General features: G+C 43.1%; 2 non-coding genes across 2 annotated transcripts; both read right to left on the bottom strand.

Annotated features, from left to right (window-relative positions):
• Window positions 1–3490: 3490 nt before the first annotated feature.
• Window positions 3491–3562, bottom strand: trnaa-cgc (transfer RNA alanine (anticodon CGC)). The gene has a single exon. It is a non-coding gene; the product is annotated as a tRNA-Ala (tRNA).
• Window positions 3563–4291: 729 nt separating this feature from the next.
• trnaa-cgc (transfer RNA alanine (anticodon CGC)) lies at window positions 4292–4363 on the bottom strand. The gene has a single exon. It is a non-coding gene; the product is annotated as a tRNA-Ala (tRNA).
• Window positions 4364–27423: the final 23060 nt, after the last annotated feature.

Below are 27423 nucleotides of genomic sequence, written 5' to 3'. Positions count from 1 at the left end.
GATCAACATATTGATAATTCCTAACTAACATAAGCACACTGACTCACTTTCAACCAGGCCAGGATGAAAAAACAGATCTGACATTTTATTCAACACATTATCACACTATCATCTTTAGCTAGAGGCAAACTTTTAAATACATATCTGTCAGCTTCACCAAGACATCAGATGCTGATTCAAGGAAGCTGTGCTGTGTCCTCTCACCACTTCAAAGTCTTCACCATTGCACGTTTACTGACACAAGTTACTTACATGCACCCTGTATGTTCGACATGGTTTTTGTTTTATTCTGGATCCATGAAAACTGTTGGGTTGGTGCCATTTGGAGGTTTCCTGTAGGCCAGATTTGAACTCCACTCCAAGAGCCCAGCTTTATGGTTTGTCTGAGGGATCTTTGAAATTTATTAACCAGTTATATTAGAGCTTTCGTTTTTAAAGAAGAGACTAAAGTGCATTGTTCATCTTTATATCTAGTAAGTGGCTGAAGCTTAATAAAAAATGCCAACAAAACATCAAAATGAAAGAAAATGAATGTGTCCTACATGTTTTTTTTTCTGCTGAGATGACTTTGTCACTAACAGGCCTAGTTTCTAAAATCTGCAAAAGCTCAGGAGTCACTGTTAGCTCCAGCAGCTTGGTCTGATAATTCACTTTTGGTTGTTATTTATCTGTAAAAACTGTGTGTGGGGTGGGTTTATTTATTTATTTATTTTTTTCGGACATAAGCCCCATTTCAAACAAGCAGTTCAGTTTGGTTTGTCCCAGTATGGCCCCATTTTACAGCATTTATGACGTTTATGGCGGACAAAATTACTGAGACGAGCGGTCCCACTTTTTGGGGACCTTTCCATACAGGTGCCAGACTGAACTGATCTGATCCTGAAATGTGGAGCTACAACACTGCATTTTTTTGATTGGTCAAAGGAATCGTCACTTACTGTGCAACAGCAGCCGTATTTCTCCTCACAGCACACAGCCTTTTCTGAAACAAAACTTGACTGCACTTTGTAACAAAGAGTCACATGGTAATCACAAAAAGGACAAATTGCTGGATAGTCTCCCATCATTGCTCTTTGTTTACCGTGTCACGTTTTTCTTTTTTGTTTGATTTATTAGAGGGGTACACTGTGGTGCGCTGCTATGGCATCGTGCTATAATTTAACTGATACAGCTATCGGCAACTGGCTTTCATGTCGCTTCCACAAGGGGGCGCAGTTGGCTGTGGAAATGCAAACAGGACCAGGCTTAACCGAGCCAACCCGTATTGATCTAAACAGGTCTGCTTGGTGGAAACAGGGCTTTCTTTTATTAGGCTATGTTTCCAATAAGAGGTATGCATGTGGCAGACAGGTGTATTGTACAAGCTGCCAGGAGTGTTATGAACCCAGCACAGTTTGCCTTCTTTACCTGCCCAGTTTGACCAAAAGTTTGGTTGAGTCAGCTTTCCAATACGGCGACCATGGTTTGGCTTCAAAGCCCCTGATCAGAAACCAATGACGGGCATCATCGAGTCTTCACAGATGATTTTTAGTCAGTCTGTGGTGGCAAGTGTGAGTGTACCTTGCCAAATCTTAACTGTAAGACAGCGAGCACTGGACATTTTCCCAATGCACATCTTTAAACAAAGAAGTGTCCAGGGCATGACTTTAGAGCTTGAATGAGTGTTCTACTTTTAAGTGATAACTAAAGTTTTGTCATTAGTTATGCCCTTTTTTTAAGCAGATAGCTAGGGGATGGAACATGGATTTGCAGAAATGAAGTGCTTCAACCAAGGAATAGCTGTAATATGCAGTGAGTATACTGTTCAACAATGTGGAGAAAAGTTTGTGCAGAAAAGAGCAGTTTGTTTGGAGCCGTTTGTTTGGAATTAGACTGTTGCAAGAAAGTAACTTCATGTGGAATGATACTGTGGTAGTTTTAGCAGCAAATTATGTTAATTTCTGTGCACAAAATAACTATTGAAAAGCTGCTAGGAGAGTCAAACAGACTGGATAATCCATCTTTGTTAATCTTTTCTTTATTGGTGTCCAATTAATTTGCCTTTAATTTCACAGCTCATTATTGTGAGTTCATCAGTTTGCATCTCACCTCTAATGACCCGAGCAGGAGGGCAGAAACTGCTTCAGCAGAGCTGGACTTTGGCCAGAAACTCTGAATGCAGCTTCATATGGTGAGAGTGAAGCAAATGCTGGATAAGTTTTCAGCTGTCACTCTTTCATATTGCTTTATTTTATTTAATTATGTGTGTAAATACTTATATAAACCATCATACGTGTCGTGTAACTGAGGCGATGTGAACCAAGGGGGTAATGGAGGACGTTTGGAGCACTGGGCTGTTGTTTTAAGCTAAATGGATGTCACTTTGGGATAATTGGAGCTATACACAGACAGTGTAGATAAAGGGCTTATAGGAGTGAATAGGTTGAATCAGAAAGGCTGTCTGAATGACTTGCCTCTGACTCTGCAGTGATTGACAGTCTAAATACAGTCGTGGCAGGGGAGCTGGAGCTCCAGCTTAGGGAAAGCTTCTGCCTGGGGTTTTCCTGCTCCCTTGTTTTTAATTAGTCACACAGAAAACTGTAACTGGAGCTGGGGCTTAAACAAATTTAATTGCTACATAATAGCTAGTTTAATACAATTGTGAAGCAATTAGGATGGATATTTGTTGCCGGCTGGCATAATAATGCTCGCAGTGTTTCACTCTCTCCCTGCCCTCCTTGCAGTATTGAAGTGTTTTCTGCCGGGGGATTTCTCTCTGGGTACTGGGCACAGATGTGCTCCTGAGTACAGCATATGGGGCATCAAAAACATTGCTCCAGAATAGCATTTACTCCCCAGTCCTGCAGAAATATCCCAATTAGAATTAATTACTTTCTCTCAGTGGGTTGAGATGGGATTTCTATGTATGCCAAATAAAGCCTCCAGTTCCTACACATTTTATATTTGAGTTGTTTTTATTTTTAGACTTCTGTACACTTTTTAAACAACAATTTGATTCCATATATATTTGATTTATACTGTTGTTCTTAATGGTACATTTGTTATGCAATTTCACCTGAAAACAACTCACACTTACCAAGGACAGTCTCACGCCTCATTTCAATATGCATTTGTGGTTGTGATTGATGTCCGGACTCACAAATACACAGATGATAACTTTACTCAAGGTTGATGGTGGTCAACAGACAGTTTTTAAAAAAGGCAACCACAATAGGTAGGTCCTGTCTCCCACTAGTCACGTTTTAGAAAGGAAACATGATGCTCTATATGCATTGTATTAAAACTGTAGAACTTCCTGCTCTAAAAGGCAAAATGTTTCCCCAACACTGTTTACTCAATTGAGCATCTAATCCACTATTTATCTTAAACCTGCCATTGATATCAGTGCCCACTTCAGTACCTCAGCTTTAGTGAGCGGTCAATTATTTTTAATGTGATTTTACATTTGCCTCAAGTACTTCTTCAGGTTTAGTGTAAAGGGAAGTCACCATGGAGATGCTGGGGATTGAGCCCAGGACCTCATACATGCGAAGCATGTGCTCTACCACGGAGCTACATCCCCGATTGCCCCAATGTCAGAGGCCTACAACCTGAATCTCCCAGGCTGAATGTTAGTGACTTCATCCAGTCTCCCTTCAGTAGTGCTACTGCTAAGGAAAAATGATCAACAACAGCTTAATCATGTTCCTTAAAAAGAGGTGCAACAGGTTTCAAATTCATCACTTAAACCACTTGGTTGTTCTTGATGAGGAACAACCAATCCTTATATGAAAACACCAATTCCCTTTTAGAAGCAGCTTACTTCCTACTTCTTACTCCTACAACTTCTTCTTATGCGTGTCAGTCTATAGAGGGGGAAGTTACACACCTTGAAATGAAAAACAGTGGGGGGTCTCAGGAGTTCGCACAGCTAGACACTAGAAAGAGAAAAGCAGAGGGCCCAGTCAAGAACCCTGAGGTCTGCCCTGTCTCTATTTAAAAGTCCTTGTGTAATGGTACTACCAGGAATGAGATGATTCTTGGAAGACCCCTGTGGACTTTTGATTGATCTCCTTAACCCCACAGCTACAACAACCAAACAACCACACTATCAGTGATTCTCTGAGAAACCTCAGGGTGTGGCTGGATGCTTCCTTCAACATTCAACAACTTTCTTTTCTCAAGCACTAAAAGTGTCATGAAGAGTCACAACTTCTTTTGACCTACAGATCCCAAGGCAGAGTATTTAAGCACTTCTTTCTCTGCTGTTCCTTAATATTGGGAGCCAACTGTGTTTAAAGTGAAACTGCCTCGGAGATGCTGGGGATTGAACCCAGGACCTCATACATGCGAAGCATGCGCTCTACCACTGAGCTACATCCCCAGGTATCTGGGTACAACAGGCCTACAAGTTTAATCCCTCTGGGTATGTAGGTTAATAGCCTACATGGCCTCTATAGCCAGATTTTAACCTTTCACAGCTTTGTCACTAAAAAGACAAAAGCATTGGGCCACTTCAGGAGCCTTGAGGTCTTCCATGCAAGCATTCAAACCTTTCTATTTATTACGAACAGCAATCAGATGTTTCTTCGGGACACCCCTGGACCTATGGTCCATCACCCTAACCACAACGATCAAACAGTTAGGTGTGTCTAAAGTGAAACATCCATGGATATGCTGGGGATTGAAACCAGGACCTTATACATGGGAAGCATGCACTCTACCACTGAGCTACATCCCCAGGGACCTGAAACTGACAGGCCTACAAACTTAGTCGCCCTTGTTACAGCCTTCCTCTAGTAGGGCTGTTCTTAAAGAAAAGCGAATAACAACAGATTAACTGTCCACAGAAAACAAGCCTTGCTAACAAGATAAAAGTTAGAAGACAGCAGATTTTGAAGTCATTGCTTAAACCACTTGGCCCTGTGGTTTAAGAACGAAACGCTCCTCCACTTCTTGAAGCAGTTTGCTTCTGATGTGTGCCAATTTGAGGCATACAGAGCTCAAAAATATAAAGCTTTGGAGCAGTGTCCTTTATGGGATGCAGTCTGCCTCATAAGTGTGTGACCTTATATGTTCACTGTGTGCAACATCCCTGTCGCTTGAAGTTTTATTTTTCCTCTTTCTTTAAATTAATAAAATCCAATTTCCTGCAAACTGTGGGAGCCAAACATGCCATGTGCATTATGTTACAGACAGCTGTGACAAAAGTTATCACACTGATTTGAGGAATTCACCCTTCTGACACGTCTACTCAAGATTTTGATTACATTGCATACTCTACCAAACTATCAGCAGACTGCTGCACCATCACTGTCACAGCCGTCAAATATCTCATTACTCCATGTCAAGTCAAAGGTGTTTTCATATTAATGATGTGAAGCTGCACTGTATGGGAAACGCAGGTTCAATCTATTATTTATTGAAAGGACGGTGACAGACATTGTACCTGAGGAAGTGTGAAAAGTGAAAAATAACATTCCCCTCACTTAATAAGACTGTCTTGTCAAACATTAATGTGTCAGACAGAAAACAAGGGCACAGGCGTTGGTTTATTGACATGGGGCTGTCACAGGATACAGGTGAGGGAGAGTAACACAGAGAAACCTGGCATTGTGTTTGCAGGAAGTGCTTATCGCTCAGTGGCCCCGAGGTCTTTTCAAAAGAGCAACAGGCTATGTTTCAGTGTGTGTGTGTGTGTGTGTGTGTGTGTGTGTGTGTGTGTGTGTGTGTGTGTGTGTGTGTGTGTGTGTGTGCGTGTGAAAGGTTTAACCCATATCTATTACCAGAAAACTGCAATAGAAGAGTTTCACCCAGATACTACCTTTCCATGATTTGAAAACAGACAAACTGACACCTTGTCAGTCATGGCCTGTGGGCAGAGCTTGAATACTACAGTGTTGTTGATACAAATGTAAGGTCTTTTGTTGAAGGTATTAAAGTAACTCAGAAAACATCAGCTTTACTTAAGTTTGACAAACATTATGCTATCAGCAGAAACTAACTAGGTAGTAACAATATGACTACAGGTCTCACAGCTATACAGCGCACACTCACACCAGTGTCTGGGTCAGACTTTCTGTAAGTGTTAATAAGGAACTTTTGGTTTCAGGCTCTCCACAGTCCAGATAGAGAAACTCAAAGCATAAATGTGGCTGGTGCAAAAACTTCAATATTCAACTCGATAAAGCTCTGGAGCTGCAGGTGAAATAGAGCTGATGTGGTACTTACTTTGGGTTAGTCTAAATAAGTGTTCCTTAACAGGTAGGCCATGACACTGAGGTAAAAAATAATAATTTCTGTGTAAAATTGCCATACTTTTATTTGGAAGAGTGTATTTTAAGTGTTGTGTTCACACTCCAGAGCAGCAGGTGGTGATAATACCCTGTAGGATAGGTGTCAGTGTTCATTTCACAGTATAGAAGCAGACTAAAGGCCCATTAATTTTAAGTGTTAAAAATGATCTGGATGAGGAGAGATCCCTCTGTCTGTGCCCTGCGTTCATTTTGTCCATATTCCTGCATGTTTACATAATTCTTATGGATATGGACCAAGTGAAACAGTACCAACAGAAACTGTGGGGGCATTGTTGCAGTTACTACCCAATGAATAGCTTAGGTGAGACCTGAAGAAAAAATAGCAATGGCAGAACTTTCACAATGGCCGTTTTTGAATTTGCATACTATACTAGCAGTGCCTACTGATTCGACCAAAATGTAGTATGCAGTATGCAGTATGCAGTATGCAGTATGCGAACAAATGTCAGAGTTGTAGTATGAGAAAAACACCCGGATGATGTACTGAATCCGTAAAAATCCACAGTATGCATCGGACCAGTCTGCTTCGCCTACTGTTACCCACAATGCACCGCGCCTGGTCCCATATCAGAAGTGAAAATGACAGAGAGCGGAGCAACAACAACTGGAGTAGCAGAGGAATAAAAATGTAAGAGCCATTTTTTTTTATCTTTACATCCTCATCATCTCCACCACTGAAAGTCAATATAAAATACTCTCTCTGGCAATATATTTGTAGATAAGTTACTCGTGGTTCGTTTATTTTCTACATTTTCAATAAAGTTTTTTTGGGAAAAAAAGTCAGCTGTAGCCAACTTCCGTTTTCTTCGAACTGAAGACCAGCGTAGCATACTACAAAAATTAACCCAACTGAACAGTCATACTACATACTGCTTACGAAAGTAGTATGTAGTAGGCAGTGCCAACTACATACTACTTTCATAAGCAGTATGTATTAGGCGAATTCGAAAACAGCCAATGTATTGAACTGTCTCACCTGCCTCCTTCAACACTGACTCTGTTTTAGTCTTTTACACAAGAGGTACATTAATAATACCTCCTCCACAGCTGCCATGTTTGTTTTTGAGTTTGTTGTCGTCATGAACTTTTATCATGAATTTGATAAGATCAACATTTTTCCTTTGTTCAGCCTGTCATTGTCATTGAGGGGCGATGGTGGGTCCTGAAGCCAGACAAGTTGATAATGTTTCATCCAAATATTTACATTTGGATACAGCATTAGGTTTTTTATGCTAATTCTGCTCATTACAATGTACTTATGAATAACAGCAGAACAGCAGAATTATTGCTGGAGCTATATAGATGTTTTTCAGTGTTTAAGATGATCACATGATTGCAGTTTGTAAAACATGAGCTACAGGTTTTCAGAGAGAAAATAGTCCCCAAGTTTTGACACATGAAACCTGTCAAGTCATCTGGCATGAGCAAAAAATTAGGTGGCAGATTGAGGACTTCTGCAGCTAATGGTGGAACAGTATCTGCTACTTTACAGACGTACTCTGTCCTTTCCTCCAAATCTTTGTCTTTCTTGCATACAAGGTTTTATGAACTGCAGATTTTGAAGTAGAAAAATGAAAAAAGATAACTAATCTTACAACTAAAACCTGTCTTAACTTCAGATGGTCCATCCCTGATTATTTGAATACCCTTTTAACATTGAGGTGCAGCTGAAAGAAGCTATACATGTTGACCGGTGTTTTTTAAAGTGTCATGGATTAATTAAATAAATGTATTGCTTTTGATTTGGAGCATATTTTTTGTTAAATGAGAGATTTCCACAGGACAGTCAGGGGCTTTAGTTATTCTGATAAATGAGGCAGATAGGTGTAAGCCTTGGTCCATCATTAGCAAAAATGATGCTGAGTTTTACAAATGAGGCAAACAGGAGGACAACACACGTCCCTGTTGGTGCTTCAATTATTGATACAAACTCTAATTACACAATTATCAGGCAAACAGAGCAGGGTATTTGAGGGGGGGCTGGTGGAACGCTCTGAAAGCCATAATTGGGATCTGATGGTCAGGGGCTGCTCATTAATTGACCCCTGCTGATCTGCGCTGAACAGAACCATCAATAGAGGCCTGTTAACTATACAACATTCACATGAAGCGAAAAGCACTGTAAATGAAGATGGCAGCGGCCACTCTGCTGGAGCTGTTGTCGGGTGGAGCCGTGGAGACCCGATGGGATGGGCTGCAAACACACATTTCCAAAAACCCCCCACCCGGCCACAACATCAGCAAACAATGAGAGGAGACGGCTTACTCCCAACGAGGCTCTTTGAAACTGAAGAATCAAACAGAGAATGGCGTGTCTGTGCCAGCAGAGAGACGCAGACCCACTGAGCCCCCAGGGCACCGCCAGACAAGCCGAGAGCCCAAAGGTGGCGTCCGTTTGCTGGTTAGCAGCCGTTCCTTCTTTACTTTTGCCCCAGTTTCTACAGTTGTATTACTGCCACCTTTCACACACAAGCATGTTGTGTTTGTTTTTGTGTTTGTCACCGTGTCCTTCTCAGAATCAGTTTCAACACTTTAAAAGTTCCCCTAACTTTTGTTGATTAAACTTTTTTTTTGTATTTCTTTCTAGTATTTCAAACCACACAGGTCAGTCTAAGGGAAACAGCAGGTTTGGTTCATCTGTACAAACCAAATCTAAAAGGTGTCTCAGAGGTTTTTTCTTTGTTTGTGTTCAACTCGATCTTTACTGCAAGCTTTTTATTCACAATGGTCCCCTCTCCAAAATGATCCAACAAGTAAATCTAAATAAAGCAAAAACACTGAAAGAAGTAACTTCTGGGGAACTGGGGTTTCTCTGCCCAGTGTTTACTGGTAAATATTCAGATTTGGTCTCAGTCTGGAAACAAAAATGTGAATTAGCTGAAGTCCTATTTTAGTCTTTTTTGCCCTCTTCAGTTTTGGTGTAATAAATAATTTCACTTTACCTGGGTGACTAAGACCAATAGACTTATTTTAATGACAGTTTCACTCAGTGCAGCATCTTCCTTTCCTGACTTGTCACACTTCATGTCGCCTCACAGAGCCAGTGAAAGAGGATGTGGTTGTAAGTCGGGTTAGCACACTCTGATGTTCCACTGAGGATCTGGCCCAGTGACCAGGCAGCCGTCCAGTTAGCTGTCCAGCCGCCCCATCAACCGGACAAATGAACAGAGTGTTTGTGAAAAGACATCAGCGGGGAACAGCCTGCACCTGGAGCTGAGCAAACTTTTTCAAGCTTTTCAACAACTCGCCCTCTTTCTTTCTCTCTCTGGTCCCCTTTTTTATCACCAGGGGGTATTACACACACTGAAAACTAAAACATTTCCTACCAGCTCGCCTTAAAACCAGCCTTTGTTTTTTCTGGCCACCTCCTGTTGGCAGACGACTGTTTAATAGTCCGCTGATAATGCTCCTTTTCCGTTAAGTCCACAACAAACGCTGCATGGAAGACAGAGGGGAGGTGTTTGTTGATAGGAAACATAAATCACCATTATGTCTATTTCCAGATGGTAGCCATCATGGATATGTGCTGAACCATGTATTTATACACTCAGTGATTGACCGTCAGACGTGTGAGGGCAGAGGGCAGGATATTTATGTCCCTCATGATTATAAGTCATTACTGTGCAGGGCGATGGGGAGCGTTTACATGATGCACCGAGGTTTGAAAGCCCCAAGGGATCTGTGGATTAACTGTTTGACCCCTCAGCCTCAGCGTCTGAACACACCACGTACTCTCCCTCTGTGTGAGCCTGCACTATTTTCTCTGTTGCATCACGCTTGCATCAGTACTTAGCCAGCAACTGCACATCCCTCCTCACCTTGAAGTGCCTCAAAAGTTACTTTAAATTGGAAGATTTATTCAAATTTTCAGAAAATAACAGATTTTTCCCCTCCGCTCAAGGATGTCCTACGAGTCATCATGCAAGCCCAGGGTTACACGCTCCACATTTCCATTGTAAGCACATTTGATATTTTGGGGAATAGGCTTCTTGCTGGGAGAGAAATGAGAGAATTGATTGGTCTGCCTCTCACATATCTGTACAGCAGATATAAAGCTACAGCCAGAAGCTGTAAGATCAGTACGAGGCCTGTAGCAGCTAGCTTAGCCGTATTCCCAGGTGTCAATAACACCCTCATTACCAACATCTTGCTTGTTTGAATCAAATAAAAAACAAGTTTAAAGAGTTTCACTGATTGTAAGAGTAGTTAAAAAACTACTGTTTGGTTGTTGTTGTTTTTCTTCTTCATAGATGCTTTATCTGGATGCTAAAGCTAAGCTAACTGGCTTCTGTTCTAAAATGGCATGAAATGCTCTCATGGCTTATTTGTGACCTGCTGAAGCTCTTTTGTACCTCCTATCAGCACAAAAACTTCAAACCGGCTGTACTTGAGTGTTTTTTAATTTATATATTTTTCCAAAATTTCATTTCTATCAATAGAAATTGACCTGATTTGTCCAATATCCGTAAATCTACTCAGTCTGTTCAACTCCAGTCCAACTGGCGAAGGGGAATTACCTCTTATCTGATTTGCCAATAACCAATACAGTGAGAAAAACATCTGCCCTTGTCTCTGTTGATAAAGTTTGCTACAACTCTACTTGAAGGTGGGGGGCTGTGGCTGAAACATTTTTTTATTCCAGTGGAGCAGATCAAATGAGACTGAAAATCTCAGACAGCTTCTTCTGCCCCCTCAAGAGACATCTCTCTGATTTAATTCAACAAGAGAGAAAATTAGCCTTTACTCAAAAACCTGAAACAATTTGTCTAAAATTTGCTTGGGTGATTTCTAGTTTGGCAGTTTTTCAGTCTGAATCTGACGAGTGAGCGTGCAGAGTGGGCTCTGGATGGTGAATCTAGTGGAGCGCCCTCCTGCAACCAAAGACGCCGTTCTCTAAATATGTATGCTAATTCAGGGCTCTTTTCTGGGGTCAGCGTGTAGATCCTTTTCACAGTCGTTAATGGAGGTGTAACTGGACTCAAGTGTGTAACGATCTGGTTACCCTGACATTTCTAGAGAGCTTGGTGCAGCAGCCACGTGGAGAGCGGACACTGGAATGCTTTGGCCTCAATTTCAAATTTAGATCTCAAGTGAAAAGACTTGGTGGCAGCCAAGAAAAAACCTGAGCTTGGCTTTCCTGTTGGAAAAAAAATGCTGCGGTAGAGCACACTGGACTGAATCTGGAAAAGAAATTTTTGCATTATTTTCCTGATGAATCATCTGTAGTTTTATTTCTTTGTGCCCAGGAATGAGTTCACAAAGCTGTTTAACCCTTTCTGCTCAGGACTCAGCCTCTATCATCCCAGTGGATCTGTGAATAAGAGACTCATTCTTCATTGTCCCAGACTGGTCTTAGTGGGAGTTCACACAGTGTGTCTGCAGTCTGGAAAATTGCACTGCAATTCAGCTCTCCAGACGAGGGAATAGCTGTCAACTTCTGGAATGTTCCTGTGAAAATAAACAATGCTGGGTTCGTTCTGTGTCTCCCTGTGCTTCCTCTCCGTTTTAACCCTCTCTGCTGGAGCCTTCGGGTACACAAGAGCAGCGGCAGAATTGAGAGGGGAAGTAAATCAGAGTAATGTCTCCTCAAGGTTGGAGGCAGTCAATTCTGGCCTCGAGAGTGCCATCTTTCAACTCCTCAGCAAAAACATGTGTTCAAGGTACAGTTACAGCAGCCCGTCCAAGTCAGCCGCAGATTGTATTAATCACATGTCTTTCATCAGGACACTAAAAAAAAAGAGTTTTCTGTGTTCAGCACTCTGTGTTTAAACAGTGTACACAGCTCTGCAGCCTACAATTTGTTTGTCAACTCAGATCTGTGTCCACTTCTGGAACAAGGTGCCCACAAATAACACTTTATTAAGTGGTTTAGTGTAACTGGGTTTGAGATGATCATGTGGTTGTCCTGTGGTCGACCTGGTTTGTAAGGACAGAGAACCTAACATATTGTATTATGGAGAAAGGAGTTTAGTTCAGCATTTAGGAAAGGAACTTAAAATGTGAGTGAAATCAAGACTATATCAGTTAGCTTTTACCTTTAAAATGGAAAGAGCAACAGCAAAAACTAAGGAGCACCACGAAAAGTTAGGAGCACCCACGAAAAGTAAGGGAGCTCCTAAACTTAATTTTTATCCAAACCCCTCACTGTGCTGTTTCCTATTCTTCCAGTCAATCTCCCAGAAATCTTTTGACTCCTTGCTACTTAGCTCTCTGTGACATGGCAATAAAGTGAAATGAAAGGGAAAGATTGTACGCTGAAGGTATAAGGCTATCAAAAATCAGAACTTAAAATAAGATAAAGTTAAACAGGAGTTTGATTGGTTCTGAAAGTGCTGGGCTGAACAGAACAGTGGTTGATAAGCTAAAAGGCAAGAATAGTTTTTCACTGTTGTCTTAACACAGCTCCTTTAGCAAGTACTCAACCGCAGTTATTGTTTTTGCTTATGCTTTGAGAAATGGGGAAAAATTAAGTCATACCACAAAAATCGGGATCCCAAATAAATATAGAGGGATTATCCGTCTGTATGTAATAGTAAAGATGCTTTCGCATCTCGACCGCAAAAGCAGCATATCGCTCCATTCATTCAGACGAGTTAGCATTTTTTTAAACACTGAATTTAACCTGTTAGAAGCATCAAAATGTACGGTTGTTCTGTGGTCAGTTTTCAGAAACAATACTACACAATACAGGCAAATTCTGTCAAGCTTCGACCGTTACAGCGCGACTGGTGTTTCGGTGTTAATCGCGACCATGCTAACTGGTGACTTTCAAACGACGGCAGCTGTGATTAATGGCCGAGAGCCACCAGTTAAAAGGGTCACACTTTACACTGATACACAAGCGACGTCTGTGTGTTTGTAATTAAATTTATATTCTTTATCCAACCTCAATTAACAAGGTTCGACTGCAAACAAGCAATATTTACTGCTGATATTCAAAATACAGATTTGACTTTCCTTATTTACTGAAAAAGTTGGTTTGGGGCTGAGGTTCTGACCAAACACGGACTCAATATGGACAGTACATAATGAGTGAACCTATAAATTATGATTAACAGAAACAGATTTTATGACCAAAGTAAAATTAGGTAAAATTATGAAACGATGTTTCCTGGTATGTCACAGTTTGATAAGTGTCCATGGGTAATGCAGTCATGAGCATCGAGTGAGAGTTGTGTTTCCTCTCTGGGTACACGCTGGTTTCTCTGCAAAAAACGTCTGTCCACCTAATACCTGTCCACTTGCTGATCTCTTCTGTCCACTCACTGCTATTTCACAAACCTGGGGTCATTTTACCGTCCATCAAAGTGATGACATTCAGTTACAAAATGTGCTTTTTGGTGGTTAACTCCTCCACATCAGTTGACAAACTATCATACTCCGCAGTGCTTTAGCACCTAAATTGCGCACACATCTGCTGTTGTTGATAAACAAATAATCCCACAGTGCAAAAGTTCAAATTTCAAGAGCATTTTCAACTGAAATGGTCACCCTTTTGAGCCTTGCAGCCATTGTTTGGCTGCCAAAGCTACATGGCCTGCTCAGCCTGAAAAGCCTACAGCTAGCCTAGCGGGTAACCTTACCTGCTCTTCTTTTCCCCTTTGTGTTACAATAGATGAGGATTTGTGCAGAGTTTCCCTGCTCTGGAGGGGGTCTGTGTGTGCATTTGACTGTCCTTGTTCAGATTTTTAAAAGGTGTGTTTCCAGTTCGTTGTATGTGGATGGGATCAACTGTGCCTCTGTCTTCCCTTTCCATTTCTTCTGCCGTCGCATATCTTCTCTCCAGCCAGCGCTAAAATGTAAGACGCCCGAGGCCCCTCTCTTCAGATGCAGCACATTGATAATAGGCCCTTGAGTTCCACGCCCCACACACACGTTTACATGTACGTCTGTCCCTGTCACTCAACCAGGTAGAAAAACGTATCATTACACCATTTATACTCCAATATTTTGCGTAAGGAAGTTTTTAAAATTTTGTTTTTTGGATATTCTGCGTACACATGAACAAATTACGGCCTTTACTTCAAGCGTTATCTTCTAAAAGAACTAACTAAAGACTTATTTGAAGCAGTCTGGGCACCACCATGTTTGAACAACTATAACTTTATGATCAGTCTCTGCAGGATTTACATTCATTCTTATAATCTTGTTGACTTCTGTCAGTTTGGAAGGGATTATGTATGGTTAGCAGGTTCCCGCGGCAGTTAGCGTTCCTCTCTAAGGGATTCTTCTTTGCCTGTTGTGGTTGAGTTGGCATTAAAGTGTCCTCATTTAGGTCCCCTTCTCTGAGCTCTGTGGTTGTCACATCTCTAAAGACAGAGAAGGCAAAGATTGCTGGACAAGAATCAATACGAAAATATCCATGTTGTTGAACCTGCAGAATTAGCATGAAGCCATATTGATAACTTTGATGGCCTTTCTTTGAAAACACATCTGTCTGACACTTAGTGAGAATGTTTGAAAAAAGGCTTGTGAAGAGCAATCTTATACATTACTAATGGAAACCTCAACTTGACCAACAAATTTGTCATAAGAGAATTCACAAGAGACTTTCTGCTGATAACTCAGGGTGTGTGTTTACCCTCTAATTCGTGTACATGGGTTAGTTCTTGTTGCGTAACATACTTCAGTTAGCTAGATAAGTTTGCTGAGCCACTGAAGAACCTGGTACTTGTTTTTAAAAGCTCTGATTGAAAAGCTATGCTTTACATAACCACTCAATAGATCATGAAAGGTCCAGTGAGTCTACCCATCGTATCAGTCAACTATATCGTCATGTTTTAATCTGCCTGACTCGGTGGCAGACATGCTAAGCTCTACAGCTATGTTTCAGCTGATGCTACAATCATGTGATGGATGTGTAATGTGACACAGCAGCAGGGAAACACATACAGTGTCTCCTTTAAAGGCGAGAATGACTCACAGTATTCTGTATCACCCCGCACAACTGATACACAAAGTTTTCTCCAGGCTAATTGCAGGTTGGTGTATCTGGATAAGTCTTCTGGAGGTGTGTTTTGGTATGTTTTTGGAGTTGGTAAGTGGGCCACAGCCTGAGTTGGCTCTGTGTGCTCGAGCTGAGCTCTCTGGTTTCGTTTGGTTGGCCCACTTACAGAGGCTGTGGGGTCTTCAACTTATTAGGAGCCGGCTGTCATCGGGGGAATTTGCAGAGCGAGTTTGTTATTGGATCCTGGGTGTGGGTGGAAAAGCAGTCAGGTTGTCTTTCTTGATGTGTGGTTTGACTGGCTCTAATATGACCATGATTCAACAGCCTTCTAACCGCTGAGTATTACTGTATGCTGGCTTCTTTAGCTTCTGTTGCTCTGCTGCTGTGGAAACATAAACTACCAGTCAGGGACACCAGAGGTTTTTCATCGAGCAGCCAACAGTCAAGTCAATAACACAGCACAGATCCACGTTTTGGTTCCCTAAAAACGCTGCTCCCTAAACCAACTCTTTAATTCAGACTGTGGAGAGCAGGCAGACCGTCACTTTAAGAAAGGAGGATTTATGAATCTGTACATCCAATAAGATTAAATCTGCTGATTCAGGAAGCTAAGTTTACTTCATCTCCTTATAGTTTGTGTAGTTCCATATAAAAGTATTTTCATTCAATGATTGTATTTAGCCATCATTATCAAGAGAAATAGTTTCAATTTAATTATAAATGCAGACAATGACAAGTCAAAGGCCCGGCCTGGCCTCACTCATTACTTCAGTTTGTTGTAAAAAAGTTGTGATATGATATGGCACTGACACCATGTGTCTTATTTTGATAGTCGCTCAGGTGTTTTTAAGTGGCTTTAGTGCCTGACCTCCTGTTCCACTTGATCTGCTCCAATTCTTGCTCTGTCCTCGGTGCGGCATCCAGCACAAATTAAAATCTTCAAATCTGATATGGTGGGCTTCGACCTGTAGTAACTGAGGGCCCACTCAAACTGACCAACTGTGCCATATTCAAACATGATTGGCCCCGTGGTCGCACTGCTTCAGTTTGAACTAGACTTCAGCACAATTGCCCAGGGTATAGAAATCATCATGAAGCATCTTTTTACAAGAAGCACAGTCTCAGTGAGCACAGTGGAGAACAAAGAGAACATGGCTACGAACTTAATTACTTTTTGGCTTATGTTGACAGATGGCCAGTGTGACCACGCCCGGAGATGCTGCCACAAAAGGAGCAGGCCTAATAGTGCAGTAACCAAGCAGAGATGGTGTGATTTGTCATGGAAGTTGGGTCAGGTATGCCCTTAACTATGCCTGATGATGCAAACTTGTAACTTCTATATCTTTAAATCGAATAAGCAGTATTATTTTTTGCTGAAAAATTGTAATTTCTACATGTTGATAGGGTGCCTTTAATGGTGTAGAGAACAGACTGTCCCTAAAGCAGAGACATACAGTCTCTGAGGTAACATCCCTCTGTCTCTGAAGCCCAGATTTAAAGTTTATTTTCAGCTGGTGCCATATTTGAAATTCTAACTTTTATCTATTCAGTGTAAAGAAAAATGACAGATTTAAGGCTGGCTTTGAGTTTCCTCACCAACAGCTTACTGTCAGTTATGTCAGATGTGCTTTAATTGGACAAACCCCTGTATGGTGTGAAATGAGCAATTCAGACATTTTTTGATGCTAACATGTTAATTTTAGCCGCAAAGATCAATTTTACAATGTGTGTGTATGTGGTTTTTGATACTTCTGGAGCCAGCCTCAAGTGGACACTCAAGGAACTGCACTTTTCTAAACTGCAGTGAAATATCTGTTTACAATAAAGTTGTCTAAACAGAAACTGAAAACAAACAATCAAACTGAAAAGAAACTGCAGTATCCCTCTTGACTTCTAAATCCCATATGTTTAAAATTATTTTCATAGTCAGCCATTGTGCAAATTCATTTTGGTTGGGGTCAAGCTGGGTCCATTTCCTGTTGCCTCAGGATCCATCCTGCCCAGGTTGATACCCTGTCACAGCACAAATGGTCACAGCATAGAAAGATCATATTTAAACAAACTCAGGAACACTTTTCCTTTAACTTCTGCCTGTTGGAGTTTGCTGTGGGGGTGAACAGTGAGAGTTTTATGTACAACACGTACACTGTCCTGCAGCTGATACTCAGCTTGCTTGTCCAAATACACAAAACCCAAACCAAATATTACTCTTTGAGATCCACCAGGCCCTTGATTATTTTCCTTTTAAATAAAATTTCATTATTTCCCTGGATTCTGTCTTTTTGGTCTCACGTTTAGGTTTCTTCTTACAGTGTCTACATGTCACTGGACCTCTCATAGAGACAGCAAAGGAGACAGGCAGAGGCACAAATAACTTTTTTCTAAGTTGGAGGGGGGAACCTGTAACACCAGATTAAAAGCCAAGAGCTGAGGAGAAGCTTTCTTTAGACAGAAACCAGGCAAAGAGGGAGAGATGAAGAGGAGGGAGTTTGTTTTTATGTTTGCATTTCTAAATGAAAGCTGTAATCTAAGAATCAAGTCGAACAAACAGCAGCATTAAAAAGTCAAGAAAGTCCAAAAGAAAAGAGAGAAACAAACCAGATTTATTTATTTAACCCCTGTAACAAACCCTTAAAGTGTTTAATGATATTTATCCATCCATCCATCTTCTTCCGCTTATCCGGGGTCGGGTCGCGGGGGCAGCAGCCTAAGCAGGGAAGCCCAGACTTCCCTCTCCCTAGCCACTTCGTCCAGCTCTTCCGGGGGGATCCCAAGACGTTCCCAGGCCAGCCGAGAGATGTAGTCTCTCCAGCGTGTCCTGGGTCTGCCCCGGGGTCTCCTCCCGGTGGGACGTGCCCTGAACACCTCTCCAGGGAGGCGTCCGGGAGGCATCCTCATCAGATGCCCGAGCCACCTCATCTGGCTCCTCTCAACGCGGAGGAGTAGCGGCTCTACTCCAAGCTCCTCCCGGATAGCCGAGCTTCTCACCCTATCTCTAAGGGAGAGCCCGGCCACCCTACGGAGGAAGCTCATTTCGGCCGCTTGTACCCGCGATCTTGTTCTTTCGGTCACTACCCAAAGCTCATGACCATAGGTGAGGGTGGGAACGAAGATCGACCGGTAAACAGAGAGCTTCGCCTTCCGGCTCAGCTCCCTCTTCACCACGACAGACCTGTGCAGAGTCCGCATTACTGCGGACGCCGCACCGATCCGCCTGCCGATCTCTCGCTCCATCCTTCCCTCACTCGTGAACAAGGCCCCGAGATACTTAAACTCCTCCACTTGGGGTAGGATCTCATCCCCGACCCGGAGAGGGCACTCCACCCTTTTCCGGCTGAGGACCATGGACTCGGATTTGGAGGTGCTGATTCTCATCCCAGCCGCTTCACACTGGGCTGCGAACCGCTCCAGAGAGAGTTGAAGGTCACGGCTTGATGAAGCCAACAGGACCACATCATCTGCAAAAAGCAGTGATCCAATCCTGAGGTCACCAAACCGGACCCCCTCGACACCCTGGCTGCGCCTAGAAATTCTGTCCATAAAAGTTATGAACAGAATCGGTGACAAAGGGCAGCCCTGGCGGAGTCCAACCCTCACTGGAAACGAGTCCGACTTACTGCCAGCAATGCGGACCAAGCTCTGGCACCGGTCGTACAGGGAACGGACGGCTCGTAACAAGCAGCCCGACACCCCATACTCCCGGAGAACCCCCCACAGGACTCCCCGAGGGACACGGTCGAATGCCTTCTCCAAGTCCACAAAACACATGTGGACAGGTTGGGCAAACTCCCATGCACCCTCAAGAACCCTGCTGAGGGTATAGAGCTGGTCCACAGTTCCACGGCCAGGACGAAAACCACATTGCTCCTCCTGAATCCGAGGTTCGACGATCTTACGGACCCTCCTCTCCAGTACCCCCGAATAGACCTTACCAGGGAGGCTGAGGAGTGTGATCCCCCTGTAGTTGGAACACACCCTCCGGTCCCCCTTCTTAAAAAGGGGGACCACCACCCCGGTCTGCCAATCCAGAGGTACTGCCCCCGATGTCCACGCGATGTTGCAAAGTCGTGTCAGCCACGACAGACCCACAACATCCAGGGCCTTAAGGAACTCTGGGCGGATCTCATCCACCCCCGGGGCCCTGCCACCGAGGAGCTTTTTAACCACCTCGGCGACTTCAACCCCAGAGATGGAAGAGCCCACCCCATCATTCCCAGACCCTGCTTCCTCCAAGGAAGACGTGCCGGTGGGATTGAGGAGGTCTTCGAAGTATTCCTTCCACCGATCCACAACATCCCGAGTCGAGGTCAGCAGCGCACCGTCCCCACTGAGCACAGTGTTTACAGTGCACTGCTTCCCCCTCCTGAGATGCCGGATGGTGGTCCAGAACCTCTTCGAAGCTGTCCGGAAGTCGTTCTCCATGGCCTCACCAAACTCCTCCCATGTCCGGGTTTTTGCCTCGGCGACCGCCGAAGCTGCATTCCGCTTGGCCTGTCGATACCTGTCTGCTGCCTCGGGAGTCCCACACGCCAAAAAGGCGCGATAGGACTCCTTCTTCAGCCGGACGGCATCCCTCACCACTGGTGTCCACCAGCGGGTCCGGGTGTTGCCGCCCCGACAGGCACCAACCACCTTACGGCCACAGCTCCGATCAGCCGCCTCAACAATGGAGGCACGGAACAAAGTCCATTCAGACTCAATGTCCCCTACCTCCCCCGGAACACAGTTGAAGCTCTCCCGGAGGTGGGAGTTAAAGCTCTCTCTGACGGGAGATTCTGCCAGACGTTCCCAGCAGACCCTCACAATACGTTTAGGTCTACCAGGTCTGACCGGCTTCTTCCCCCACCATCGGAGCCAACTCACCACCAGGTGGTGATCGGTTGACAGCTCCGCCCCTCTCTTTACCCGAGTGTCCAAGACATGCGGCCGCAAGTCCGATGACACGACTACAAAGTCGATCATCGAACTGCGACCTAGGGTGTCCTGGTGCCAGGTGCACATATGGACACCCTTATGCTTGAACATGGTGTTTGTTATGGACAACCTGTGACGAGCACAGAAATCCAACAACAAAACACCACTCGGGTTCAGATCGGGGGGACCGTTCCTTCCAATCACGCCCCTCCAGGTCTCACTGTCATTGCCGACATGAGCGTTGAAGTCCCCCAGCAGCACGATGGAATCCCCAGACGGAGCACTCTCAAGCACTCCCTCCAGGGACTCCAAAAAGGGTGGATACTCTGAACTGCTATTTGGACCATAGCCACAAACAACAGTCAGGATCCGTCCCCCCACCCGAAGGCGGAGGAAGGCTACCCTCTCGTCCACCGGGGTGAACTCCAACGTACAGGCACCGAGCCAGGGGGCAACGAGTATCGCCACCCCTGCCCGCCGCCTCTCACCATCGGCAACTCCAGAGTGGAAGAGAGTCCAACCCCTCTCGAGAAGGCTGGTTCCAGAGCCCTTGCTGTGCGTTGAGGTGAGGCCGACTATGTCTAGCCGGAACTTCTCAACCTCGCGCACCAGCTCAGGCTCCTTCCCCGCCAGAGAGGTGACGTTCCACGTCCCTAGAGCTAGCTTCTGCAGCCGAGGATCAGACCGCCAAGGTCCCTGCCTTCGGCTGCCGCCCAACTCACACTGCACCCGACCCCTATGGCCCCTCCTGTGGGTGGTGGGTCCACGGGAAGGGGGTCCCACGTTGCCTCTTCGGGCTGTGCCCGGCCGGGCCCCATGGGAACAGGCCCGGCCACCAGGCGCTCGCCATCGAGCCCCACCCCCAGGCCTGGCTCCAGGAGGGGGCCCCGGTGACCCACGTCCGGGCAAGGGAAACGTTGAACCATTTTTGTTGCTCATCATTAGGGGTCTGTGTGAGCTACACTTTGTCTGGCCCCTCCCCTAGGACCTGTTTGCCATGGGAGACCCTACCAGGGGCATAAAGCCCCCGACAACTTAGCTCCTAGGATCATTGGGACACGCAAACCCCTCCACCACGATAAGGTGGTAGCTCACTCATGGAGGGGTTAATGATATTTATTTAGTTTTAAATTTATAATTATCACTAACTCTAAAAATTAAGCTTCATTCCTTACTACTTAAATTTATGCACAACTTTATACTTTACTCAACATTTGGACTTCATTCTCCTCATTCATGCTTTAAAAAAGCAAAACTAAGGTATCATGCTTCAGTGACTTATTTATTAGCACACCACAGTTATTCTTCAATTTCAGACTTTATGCACATCCTCGTACTGATTTAACAAAATTTAATTGCATCAAAAAAGCAAAATAGTGCACACAAGAAAAACAAAAATCCAGGTTTTTCATCCTGTACTCGTCAGATATTCTTTAAGAATGATTGAAGCTAAATTTTCAAAAAGATAAGTTTTGAGAAATATAATCTTTTGTTCTCCTGTATGCTGAGCTCTTATATTTTCTCCTGCTCTATGACTGATTAATATTTATAGACTTTATTATCTTTTATTTTGCAAGATGAATGGAAACACTGCAGGTAAACAGGCAGATAAAGTTTTTCACTGGCTATGAGCAGGTTTGACAGATCTGACTTTGAACATAACGCACACAAATAAGTCACTTTGCATTTTCTTGAACATTTTTTGAGGAATATTTATCCCCAGAAACTTCAGGAATGAAAACCCTGGATATACATTTTTTTGTTTACACATTTTATCTGACCATGGTCAAAGTTGACTCCTGACTAGTTTTGATAGCTATGTGTTATTTTGATATTTATCAATTAGCTGCAAGGACAAAATTAGGACCACTTGTAAAAAAAAGAAGGATTGAAATTTAAGTCATAAATTTATGAAATAAAAGATATTGATAAAGGTATTTCATGGTTAGCACACAAGTTACATCACAGAGAGGCCAACAGCCTGCTGTAAAATGAGGAACATGTAGCCTTATGCTAGGTGACACGTGAGGCCTAATGAATTAGGCTGTGTAGTGTTTCACTGGGTGCACACAGCAGTATGCTAATGTTTAACAGGTGGACGCATTTTTATCAGCTTCAGCTTCAAGATCTTACCTTGGGCCTGATTTCAAAACACTTTTTGTATTTACTTTGACATATTGAGACGGCTTCAAGCACAACAAGGTTAAAGTCTTTAAAAGTCCAATATGTTGCACTTTCTGCACAGCACTTTGAGCATCATTAAATCTGACTCCTGACTTGTTGGTTGGTAAACCGCTCATTAACTTTGTGTCATTCTCCTTCCTGACATCTGATGAGGTTTTTTGATTAACACATCTGAGAAGGAATTCAAGGTCAAGTTGACTTTCTCTGTCGCCTCCTTAACGTGGCGTGAAACCAGTAATACTTTCTGTTTAATGGAGTGACACAAGGCATCGCGTCCGGCTGCAGCAGACGGGTTTGATCGTGACCAGCGAGCCAGAAAGTTGGTGCTGAGCGGCAGAAGGCTCACCAGGAGCCCTCCTCTGTTTCAATGCGATGCCTGACAGCCGGCATTTCTCTGACGGGGATCTAATCGGGCCTGGCGTGGAGTGACCCTGGTCCACGCCTGCTGACAGCCTCCACCCCTCCACCTCCCGGCCCCTGCCATCAGGCGGCCCCTTCATCAAGGAGGCCCCTACGTCTCCCCACATCGGGCCGGACTTTGACTCTTATCATGGAGGGCCACTGCTCGTGTCAGATGGGCTTAATGACTCAATCTATCCCATCAAATACAGGAGACCGCCGAGGAATGCCAGGAATGAGAAGAAGGGTGGTGTGAGTGTGTGTGTGTGTGTGTGTGTGTGTGTGTGTGTGTGTGTGTGTGTGTGTGTGTGTGTGTGTAGAGGATGATGTGCTCTGTGTTTTGTTTTTTTATATGAAAGAAACAATAAAATAATTTTCTCTCAAAAAGACATTGAGCACCTTTGAAGTAACATTTAAACACACCCAGCCTGACACTCCTGTCTGCAGAAAGTATAATGAAGAAGCAGTCAGCAATTATTCAAATCACAAACAATAAGTCCTCAAACAGATCAGTGTAAGTGAAGAAAGTTAACCCAGTTACCTCACAGACCTGTTTCAGCTGAAAACCTATGATTTACAAGATTTCAGAAATGAAAACTGTCCTCGTTATTTGTTTAGTACATTTCATCTTAGAAAAATCTAACCCAGAGTTGGTTAGGAAGTAAGAAAAAAGATAATGACCATAAGTAGAATCTATTAATTAAGTTATACAAATGTTTTTCATTAGGTTTATAGTACAAGTTAAGTTGTGAAAATATGCAGCGCAAAACTTTCCTACCGTTGCTGCTCTCAGCCTCGCCACAGTGGGTAAACTCACCTGCGCCTAACGAATTATCAGGGGCAGAGAATAAGGCCATGTCCACACGTAGCTGGGTATCTGGGAAACCACATATATTTTTATATATGAAGGCCTTTCGTCCACACAAAACTCCAGTTTTACGTTGCTAAAGTGATCTTTTCTGAAAACTCCCGCTTAAGTGAAGATTTTCTAAAACTCTGGATTTGTAGCTACTTGTTTACATCGGGAAACAGAGTTTCTGATTCTCAAATGTCACAGCTAAATGACAGGGGCTCATTCTGATTGGATTACATGGGTTTCGTGTCTGTAGAACACTGCCAAATACGGGTTTAGCACGCTTTGAGCTGCACCTATGGGTGGATTTGCCAGGTGCGTGTTGACAAAAGTATTTTTAAAAACGAATGAGGGGGAATATTCATTTCTGAAAATCCCAGTGTGAACAAGGTCTAAAAGCAAGAGAGAAAGGTAGGAAACCACAGTCCAGACAGATTTTTATGGTGACAATGCTGTGATCAATTACAGTAAACACCACATAACTAATGTTTGTGGCAACAATTCTATAGACATGAGATAGAAGCTTGTGTGATCAAAGTTGATGTCAAATAAAACAAAATGATGTTCATATCCACGCTTTCTGTGTAAATTTCAACATGCTTATGTAGATTTTATTCCAAGTCCATTGTGCCAGTTACTGCTATATGCATCATAACAGAGGAAGTGTAGAAGGAACTTTACGCAAGATGCAAGTTGGAAGTTTGTCTGTTTGTCTGTTTTTTTTTTTTCTTTTGTTTTTGTTTTTTTTAACATGATGAATAAAACTACACATCTTCAGACAATCAGTGACGTTTCTTTTTCAAACCGACTGAACATAAATTTCTAAAAACAATTTTCACTTGAAAACTGTGCAGAAATGCAACAATTATCCTTTAGGAGGAGACAGAAAAATGCATATGCCTTGTCTTGGTCCTCTTGAAGTGACAGCAGCTCCTGAGCACTCAAACATGTGAAATCTTGACAGAGCCTGTGGAGAGTTTTGTTAATGGAAGGAAGACTAAACATCTCCGTGCTCGATAGGATCTGTGTGCTGCTCCGAGTCGAGGAGAGCGGTCTTCGTGTGAGAGCGAGGGGGGAAGAGATTGTGACACTTTTCAGACAAGTGCTAATGAATGTAAACATCACTGTGATAAAGACAACATGAAGCCTCTTTGCAGAGGGTAATTCAATCTTTTTTTCAAACGCCTCTCGCCCGCCACATCGCTCTTATCATCTGCATCGTGGGAGACGTGAAAACAAGCTCGGGATGAGCCGTGTCAAAGAGACGCCGGCAGAGAGGGAGGGGCGGGGAGGAAAGACCGCCTGTAGAGAACATGAAGGAGGACATTTTCACTGCGTGGAAGGTGAAGGACACCTTGGGGTGCTATTTGCTTAATGGAAAAAGTGTCCAAACTTCAGATTTGCTGCTCTTCCTGATTAGGGAGGAGTGTTTTGGGGCTGTGTGAGTCGCAGCGGGGAGCTGATTGAATTTGTCTTGGTTCAAAAACACAATTACTTGAGGGAGGAAGATAAAGACGTCTTCAATTAGCGCTCAGCTTCCACGTATAAATATTACATGGTTGATTCTGTTTCTCATTAATAAATTCATTTTCTGATTATTTGTTTATTTCTTGTTTTCTTCTCTCTGAAGCTTTAGCATCTGCCTTTGTTGGGTTTATTACTGAACGTATGTTTCTATAATCAGAGGCTGACATCAGCCTGTAAAGCAGACCAAAACTCCACCCACTGACCTTTGACCTCTGCTGACCCTCATTAGTCAGACCCACAAATAGCACGGGGCAGGCGGGTAACCCTGGGCTGTGTTAGCTCCATCAATGTCTGACAGCAGTTGAAGAGACACCAACTCTGTTTCACAAAAATGATCAAGTTTTGTAGAAAAGTTCAAACATATTTTGAAAGAAAGCTTGAAAAAACAGTATTTACACGTCAATCAGGTCTTACATTAATCTTTAGAGTCTGAATGTCAACACTCTGGTGTCAGGTTGGGAGAATAAGGATTTGAGAGGAGCTGTGGCATTTGGCTTACTGTTTTATATTTGGACAGCTTTCAAAAAACTGAACTTTGTTTGACATTTTGAATGCAAAAGTTCTGCCTGGCACGGAGATTTTCACACCATCGGACCGTTAAATCCACCACCAGCTCTGCCTGCAACACACTGACCACCAAAACTCACAAAGTGCACATTAATCCTTCATATGAGTGTCTGGAGGTTTAGGTTGATCACAGTTTTATGCCCAGCCAGGATTACAACATGTGATAGATTACTCAAATTAACATATTTTAGTTGAATGCTGAATTTGAAAATAAAGTGTCAGAAGAATGATGGCTGACTCAAAAAGCACTTTATAAATGCAAAGACAACGTGTATTATTTGTGTAAACAGTTGAGCAGCAGAGGTGTTAACAGAGTCACTCATCTTTACCCCACATGTGCTCTTTGAGAGTCGTCTACAGGGACGTTATTTCTCATGGCCTCTTGGAAAACATAATACACAAACTCTGTGTATGAAGGGACCACCGAGCAAGAGGAGAGGCGACAAGACTGCTCACAAAGCGCTCCATTCAGAGAAAAGCCCACACAAAATAAACATCATGATATGGTTGTTAAACATGCAGCAAGACACTGAACGCATGAAACAGACAGACTTGGAATGAGGGGGGTGTTTGAAAGGAAACAGTGTCTGCAGTCATGTTATCCAGCATTAATAAGACCTGTTTTATTTTATTTTTTTATTTAAGGGTTTGGGCTTTTTTCTGGTTGTTGTTCTTTGGTGAGGAGATCAGTGTGACAGACACATAACTAATGATAATTGGCTAAAGATAAGCCAGTCAGAGCCAGAGTTCAGGTATGTGGGTGGATGTTGTTGTTAGAACCTCAACACCACAAATAGCCACATAAGAGAACTTGAAGCAACATTGGCTACATTTACATGCATGCAGTAACCTTTTCATATTCAGAATTCTAACAATAAATTGGTTACACACAGCTATGTAAACACCAGTTACCTTTTTTTTTTTTTTTTTTTTTTTAATAACTGGAATATGCTCATATTCTGGTTTTCAAAATCCCCCTCGAGTTACTTCCTTTCTAACCCTGAACATTTGGTCATGTAAAAACCTATCAGGATGTTCCCATCACAAGGAAGATTAATTTGTGTTCTTTGTCTGTTCTGTTCAAAGGGAGTCTTGGGTTGTGTCCAAAATCATTCACTCATTCCCTACTCACTGCTCACTATATAGTGAATAAGATGTAGTGGACTATATAATCCACTCAGTCAGCCAAATTAAAACAACATTTCAGACACTACTCACTCACTTGCCAGCCGTTGACAGTGACGTAATTACTCTTGCGTCACTCACGGACGGCTGGTGATTTACAGTTATAATTTTTCTCAATCGCTGCAAAACGGTATTTATTTCAGCGATAACTAATATTATACTGAGCGTATTGTCTGTAACAGGCAAATATAATAGAAACACTTATTACGCATCATTTTTTAGAGAAATAAACTATATATTTGCACAGCAACTTATGATGTGTGAGAATTACTAGGTCCATGAATGCATCACCCGTAATTGCCGGTTCAACTAACATCCGTGTTGTTTGTTTCTCTGCTTAAAGTTGTGAGACGGGCTTGTCCGAAAGTTAAACAGAGAGCTAAGTGTTATTCTCTGACTGTTTTTTATGTTGTTTCATGTTATCAGTAATCATGTTATCAGCCATTTCTTCTGTTTGAACCGCAGTGCATGATGGTATATAGTACTCACATAGTGAGCATAGCTTATACCAAACACTGTATAAAACATGGACGTAGTCTCACTGACGTCAC

The sequence above is a fragment of the Halichoeres trimaculatus genome, unplaced genomic scaffold (assembly GCF_033239565.1).
Source record: "Halichoeres trimaculatus isolate MK-OKI-2021-1 unplaced genomic scaffold, fHalTri1.1 fHalTri1_scaffold_18, whole genome shotgun sequence".
Classification (NCBI taxonomy): Eukaryota; Metazoa; Chordata; class Actinopteri; order Labriformes; family Labridae; genus Halichoeres; species Halichoeres trimaculatus.
This window is presented reverse-complemented; position numbering and strand designations above follow the sequence as displayed.